The following is a 7822-nucleotide window of genomic DNA, read 5'->3' as shown; positions in this document are numbered from 1 at the left end:
GGCTCCTGAGGATTTTCAGAAGATCAAATGGTATTTCGAAGATTGGTGACATACATGAATCAACTGGGATGAGTGGATACTCGGTAAGTGCGGGTATTATCCGTAGGGGTATTCAGGTGACAAAGAACAGCAAGGCACTAAGCTCAAAGGATTCTCGGAACAACAGAGAGAATTTCGAGGTATCTTGAAGTAACAAGATCAACTGGGAAACATTGTATGAATGGAGAGTATACGTGGTTATTCATAGGGGTTTATCGATGGAAGGGAATTGCAAAAGCGATGGCACAAAGTATCGAAGGAACATCAGAGAGCAACTTCGGAATCTTCTAGTGCATCAGGCGATCACCTGTATCGAGTGGCTCTCCGGGAGGAAGTAGTTATGAGAACCTAGAGTTAGATTTAGTAAAATCATTTAACCCGAATAGAAGAGAGATCAGAGCCCCAGAGTATAGACGAGGAGTAAAAGATCCTAATACCACCCAATGGCGACGTGGGCCCATGGGCCGCACAGCCATGTTAGTAAAACAGTTTTCATCGACTAGACTCAACTTCGGCCAGGGAGTGTGGAAGGGGGATTCCTACAGGCAGTCGGCTCTGATACCAACTTGTGACGCCCCCGATTCAATCGTACACTAATCATGCACGCAAATGTGTACGATCAAGATCAGGGACTCACGGGAAGATATCACAACACAAAAAACATAAATAAGTCATACAAGCATCATAATACAAGCCAGGGGCCTCGAGGGCTCGAATACAAGTGCTCGATCATAGACGAGTCAGCGGAAGCAACAATATCTGAGTACAGACATAAGTTAAACAAGTTTGCCTTAAGAAGGCTAGCACAAACTGGGATACAGATCGAAAGAGGCACAGGCCTCCAGCCTGGAATCCTCCTAACTACTCCTGGTCATCGTCAGCGGGCTGCACGTAGTAGTAGGCACCTCCGGTGTAGTAGGAGTCGTCGTCGACGGTGGCGTCTGGCTCCTGGACTCCAGCATCTGGTTGCGACAACCAGAAAGAAAGGAAAGGGGGAAAAGGGGGGAGAAAGCAACCGTGAGTACTCATCCAAAGTACTCGCAAGCAAGGAACTACACTACATATGCATGGGTATATGTGTAAAGGGCCATATCCGTGGACTGAACTGCATAATGCCAGAATAAGAGGGGGATAACTAATCCTGTCGAAGACTACGCTTCTGTCAGCCTCCGTCTTGCAGCATGTAGCAGAGAGTAGATTGAAGTCCTCCAAGTAGCATCTCCAAGTAGCATCTCCAAGTAGCATCTCCAAGTAGCATCTCCAGTAGCATCGCATAGCATAATCCTACCCGGCGATCCTCCCCTCGTCGCCCTGTGGAAAAGCGATCACCGGGTTGTCTGTGGAACTTGGAAGGGTGTGTTTTATTAAGTATCCGGTTCTAGTTGTCATAAGGTCAAGGTACAACTCCAAGTCGTCCTGTTACCGAAGATCACGGCTATTCGAATAGATTAACTTCCCTGCAGGGGTGCACCATATAACCCAACATGCTCGATCCCATTTGGCCGGACACACTTTCCTGGGTCATGCCCGGCCTCGGAAGATCAACACGTCGCAGCCCCACCTAGGCACAACAAACAGGTCAACACGCCGGTCTAAATCCTATGCACGTTGCGAGGGCAGCCGGAAGCAGACCTAGCCTCCCTTATACAAGAGTAGGCGTTCCAGTCCAATCCGGCGCGCGCCGCTCCGTCGCTGACGTCAAGAAGGCTTCGGCTGATACCACGACGTCGAGTGCCCATAACTGTTCCCGCGTAGTTGGTTAGTGCGTATAGGCCAGTAGCCAGACTCAGATCAAATACCAAGATCTCATTAAGCGTGTTAAGTATCCGCGAACACCGAACAGGGCCAGGCCCACCTGTCTCCTAGGTGGTCTCAACCTGCCCTGTCGCTCCGCCACAAAGTAACAGTCGGGGGCCGTCGGGAACCCAGGCCCACCTCTACCGGGATGGAGCCACCTGTCCGTCCAACCCCCACATCGGAATCACTTGCGGGTACTCAACAAGCTGACCCGACTTTAGTCACCATCTGTATAATATGTATGTATGTATAGTATATACCCGTGATCACCTCCCGAGTGATCATGGCCCAATAGTATAGCAAGGCAGACTGACAAGAATGTAGGGCCAATGATGATAAACTAGCATCCTATATTAAGCATTTAGGATTGCGGGTAGGGTATCAATGACTGTAGCAACAATGACAGGCTATGCATCAGAATAGGATTAACGGAAAGCAGTAACATGCTACACTACTCTAATGCAAGAAGTATAGAGGAGAATAGGCGATATCTGGTGATCAAAGGGGGGGGGGGCTTGCCTGGTTGCTCAGACAAGGAGGGGTCGTCGGTGACGTAGTCGACCACATGGGCATCAGCATCGTCACAGGGTCTACCGGAGAGAAGAGGGGGAAGAAACAGTAAATACATAGCAAGCAAGTGCATAACATGACAACAAGCAGAGCTAGACGTGTTCTAACGCGGTATGAGGTGATACCGGTGAGGGGGGAAACATCCGGGAAAGTATCCCCGGTGTTCCGTGTTTTCGGACAAATGAACCGGAGGGGGAAAGTTGTGTGTTCGATATGCTAGGGGTGTGTGGCGGACGAACGGGTTGCATATCCGGAATCGTCTCGTTGTTCTGAGCAACTTTCATGTTGAAAATAATTTAATCCGAGTTACGGATTAAAAGATATGATTTTCTAAAGATTTTATTAATTTCAGGAATTTAATAATTATTTAATTTAATTCGAAAATGGATTTATGACATCAGCATGATGTCATGCTGATGTCAGTAGTCAACAGAGTTGACTGGTCAACCTGACCAGTGGGTCGCACTGGTCAGTGACATATTTTAATTAAACAATTTAGTTATCCTAATTAGTATTAATTAGGGGTGGGCCCCACTGCCATTGACTACTAAATTAACGTATTAACAGATCAGGTTAATTAGGTAACTAATGTGTAATTATTTTAATTAGTTGGTTAATTTAATTAATCACAATTAAGTAAGTTAATTATTTCTTAAATTAATTATTTTTATTTTATTATTTTATTTTTATTTTTTTAAAATACGTTCTGGGCGTGGGCCCCATCTGTCATAGGCCCATAGGGGCCTATCGGGTTCGGGCGTGGTTTCGGGCACGACCCAATCAGGCGCACGCCCAGGGGCGCCATGGCGGACGAGGCCAGCGAGGTCGGGCGGCCACCGGAGGGGGACGCCGACGGGGGAGCAGCAGGGCGCCACCGGCGGCGCGGGCCGGCAGAAGCTGCCCCAGCAGCGACGAGCAGAGGGGGCGGCACGGCAGCACAAGTGCCTGCCGCAGGAACCAGAAGGGGGCGCGGACAGCAAGGGGACGAGGCCGCGGCGGGGCATGCGGGCACACGGGGAGGGCGCTAAGGAAAATACGGGGCGCGCGAGAGGAACGACGAAGGCAGGGGCGCGGGAGCGCTCCGCGAGCGGGGGTAGTGGCCATGGCGGCGTTCGGTGATCCAGACGGCGCGACGGGACGTGACGGGGGAGGGAGAAGAGGAGGTCGGGGCCTCACCAAGGGAGTGTAGGGGACGGGGCAGTGGGGTTGAGGAGGAGGACGGGGACGTCACGACAAAGAGGAAGCAGGCCGGCGGGGTGGCTCCGGCGTTGTGGTCTTCGTCGAGGAGGCGATCCGGGTGGCACTGGACGAGGGCGAGGCGGCGGTGCACGTCGGATAGGATGGCGAGGCGTCCAGCGAGGAGGCGAGGCGGTGAGGCGGCAAGGGCGGCGCCAACGCGGACCAGGTCGGCGACGGCGACGAGCGCAGGGGAAGGGGCGGTGACGGCGTCAGGCGGTGGCGTCCGGGACGTCGAGCGGCGACGGGGTCGGGCCTCTCCCCGATCCAGATGTGATCGAGAGGAGAGGGGAAGGAGTGGAGGAAGGCGAGGTGTCCGGCGATCTTGGGGCGGCGGGCGGCGTTCGACGGGGCCGGGGCAACTGCCCCGATCCAGATCCCATCGGGGGAGAGGGGGGAGAGGCGTGGGGAATCGAGGGAAGGGGAGTGGAGTAGGGTTCGGTGTCCCCTGGGGGTTAGTAGGTGAGGTGGGGTGGGCCGGTCCGGCCGGGCCAGCCTGTAGCTAGCTGGGCCATTCGGCCAAGGGAGAGGGGTTCTTTTCTTTTGTCTCTTGTCTTCTTTTTTTTAGTTTTGTTTTCTGTTTTCTTTTAACCTTTGTATTTTCTTTCATTATTTCTTTTCTGTTTTAATTCATTTAAAAGTATTTAGGCATTTTATAAAATTGTGTTTACTTTATTATAATTACCCTTGTAATATCCGGCACCCACCAAACATTTTTGTTTCAACTTTTGAAAACTTTTATTATTGACATTAATTTGAGTTTGAATTTTGAAGCGGTTTTGAATTAACCCGAGGTTAACTACAATGACAGAGGTGACGTGGCACCATTAACATGAGATTACTGTAGCATGATTATCCGGGCATCACACCTCGTCTCCATGAGGGAGACCTAGGCGTTGCGGGTGCGAAAGCCTGGTCGCCGCCGCCATCGACGAACCATTGCACGCACGGATTGCCCTGCCCAACATTGACACATATCGCCGCCCCTAGAATGCCTACTCCCTGCACTCAAGGCTCAGGCACAGCTGACATGCATGCTGGTGTCTTTACCCTCCCTACGAGGGCCTCTAAGAGGACTTCCACCTAGTCTGTTGCTCGTGCATCATCACCGGCGCCACCTGATGCTGTTGTCACACAGGTCTCCTCATACCTCCAGCCTCGTTCACCATTGAATTAAGGTTTGATATGTGAATGTACTTCAGAAAACAGAAAAACCGCTAGGAACCTTTTGAAAAGTTCCCAAAACCGGCTTGGGACCATCTGGGGAACCCAAAAAATGTTAATACATAAAAGTAGTCCGACAAATATATAAAAGGTCTCATACCATTCAAAATATGTTACGTGTATTTTAAAAATGTTTAACATTCATTTGAAGAAATGTGTAGACATGAAAAAACTGTCATCATGTGTTAGAAAAATGTTCTTGACATTTTACAATAATATTGTCCAATGTACTAAAATGCAACTTGGGTGAAGCGTGTCATGCTCTGTGTAAGCTCAGTTGAGTATCGGGTTCGGTTTAATTCTGACGAGATAGAGAGATTTAAGCCCACCAGAGGGTTGCGGCAAGGGGACCCTCTCTCCCCTTATCTTTGCCTTCTATGTACAGAAGGTCTCACGGCTTTGCTATCACATGCTGAGGAAACGGGTGAGCTTATTGGGGTCAAAGTTTGTGGGGATGCTCCAACTGTGACAAATCTCTTGTTTGCGGATGATTCGTTAATCTTAATGAAAGCCAATGATCAAAATGCTGAATGTTTGAAATCTGTACTGGACCTATATTGTTCGGCCTCAGGACAGAAGGTGAGTGTTGAGAATTCAAGTGTATTTTTTTCAGCCCTAGTACACCAGTTGAGATGAGGGTTCAAGTATGCACAATACTAGATATTGTGACAGAATCTTTAAATGGCAAATACTTGGGGCTTCCGACCATAGTTGGACTAGATAGGAGTGATAGTTTCCAATACTTGATTGACAGGATAATTCAGAGAATTAGTGGATGGAAAGAGAAAGTTTTATCATCGGGTGGAAAGGAGGTATTACTCAAATCGATGGCACAAGCAATACCATCATATGCAATGTCGGTCTTCAAAATCCCTAAAAGAATTGCAAGGGAATTACGGTTGTGATGGCGCAATATTGGTGGGGTGATGATCCTACCCAAAAGAGAATGCACTGGTTTGCCTGGTGGAAAATGTGTGTACCAAAGAAAGAAGGGGGAATGGGTTTCAGAGATATACATTGTTTCAATCTTGCTCTATTGGCCAAACAAGCTTGGCGTTTGATAGATAATCCCGAGTCCCTTTGTGCCACAATACTTCGTGCAAAATATTTTCTTGATGGCGACTTGCTTAGTGCCACTTTGAAGAAGAAGGCATCTTATACATGGCAGAGTATTATGGAAGGAGTGGTACACTCAAGCTGGGACATGTTTGGTGAGTTGGAGATGGGAAAAATATTAATGTTTGGTCTGATGCATGGATACCACAGTATCCATCTATACTGTCGTTGACTAGAAGGGGCAATGAACTACTCTCTAAGGTGGCTGATTTGATTGACCCGACCACAGGCCAATGGGATATACAATTAGTTGAGCAGACCTTTTGTCTTGTGGATGTGTTCCGTATACTCTATCCCGCTACCATCATATGATATGGCAGATTTTGTGGCTTGGAACTTGACAAAAACTGGAGCTTTCTCGGTTAGGTCAGCTTACTATGCGGTCTGGAAGGATAAATATGGATCAAGGGTTGCAACAGATCGTCCTAGTGCGGCAAATATAAACCCAATTTGGGATATTGTGTGGAAATTGGGTTGCCCAACCAAGGTTAAATTTTTTCTTTGGAGAGCTCTTCATGGTACCCTGCCATGTCGTGTAACCCTAGCTGATAGACATATGAAGGTAAATACAAAATGCCCAACATGCGAGTTGCCTGAGAGTGTTAAACATATGCTTTTCCAATGTCAGAAAGCAAGACATGTTTGGTTGGGTTTGGGGTTGGAAGATTTCATTGAGCGAGCTTGTAAAGTGGATCATGCGGGCGAGGCGGTGCTTGAATATCTCCTTCATCTTCCTGCAAACAAAACATGTGTCCTCGGGCAAGTTAGATCATACCATCTGATAGCTGTTGCGACCTGGTATTTATGGTGGGAAGAAGGAAGATGGTGCATGGCGAGCAAATGCAACAACCTGCACAAATAATTTCTGCTATCCGAGCTCTGACAGAAAAGTTTTCAGTAGCCTATCAGCCTATGACAAAGGTGAAAGGATCCTATGGACTCGCCCTAGTGCTGCCTTTGTGGGTGCTGCTTATGACAGTGATTCACTCCAAGCCACAGTGGGTGTTGTATTACATGACAGTTCAGGGAAGTTCTTGGCCGCAGGGAATAATGTTGCAGGGGATTGTGTGCATGCTCTTATGGCTGAAGCTATTTCTCTTCGCTTTGGCCTGAATCTTACCCAGTCATTCGGATGCTCCAGGTTAATCATAAATTCTGATAATTCTCATGTGATTGCTGCAATGCAAGATGGTGGTACTTTCTCGGGATTGGCTGCTGCTATTTTCGACGATTGTTATTACATGGCTCGCGGATTTATCACGAGTCCATTACGAGCACTGTCATAGAGAAGGAAATTTTTTAGCGCATGAACCGGCGAGGATCGCTAGATTTTCTCCACCAGGTACTTGGTTTGATGAGGCACCTAGTGTCATTGCCTCTAATGCTTGTAAATGATGCTACTTTGATTACTACTTAATAAAGGGGTTTCGTTTTTTCAAAAAAAAAGTAGTTTGCAAAAAAATGCGTGTGGGTGTTTTTCATGGTCCCTATTCTTCCTGTCAAACCCGAATCACATCCAGGATTATACTGCTTCTACTATCAGTTTGCACGATGATCATCTCTGGTTTGCCGAAAAATACATTCAGAAACTGAACCAGCATTTTTTTCTTTTTTTGAGGGAGAAACTGAACCAGCATCTTGTTGGGGAACGTAGCAGAAATTCAAAATTTTCCTACGAGTCACCAAGATCTATCTATGGACAAACTAGCAACGAGAGAGAGGGGAGTGCATCTACATACCCTTGTAGATCGCTAAGCGGAAGCGTTCAAGAGAACGGGGTTGAAGGAGTCGTACTCATCGTGATCCAAATCACCGGAGATCCTAGTGCCGAATGGACGGC

This window comes from Triticum aestivum, chromosome 2B (genome assembly GCF_018294505.1).
Source record: "Triticum aestivum cultivar Chinese Spring chromosome 2B, IWGSC CS RefSeq v2.1, whole genome shotgun sequence".
In the NCBI taxonomy this organism is placed as follows: Eukaryota; Viridiplantae; Streptophyta; class Magnoliopsida; order Poales; family Poaceae; genus Triticum; species Triticum aestivum.
The sequence above is the reverse complement of the archived record's forward strand: the minus strand, read 5'-3'. Positions refer to the sequence as shown.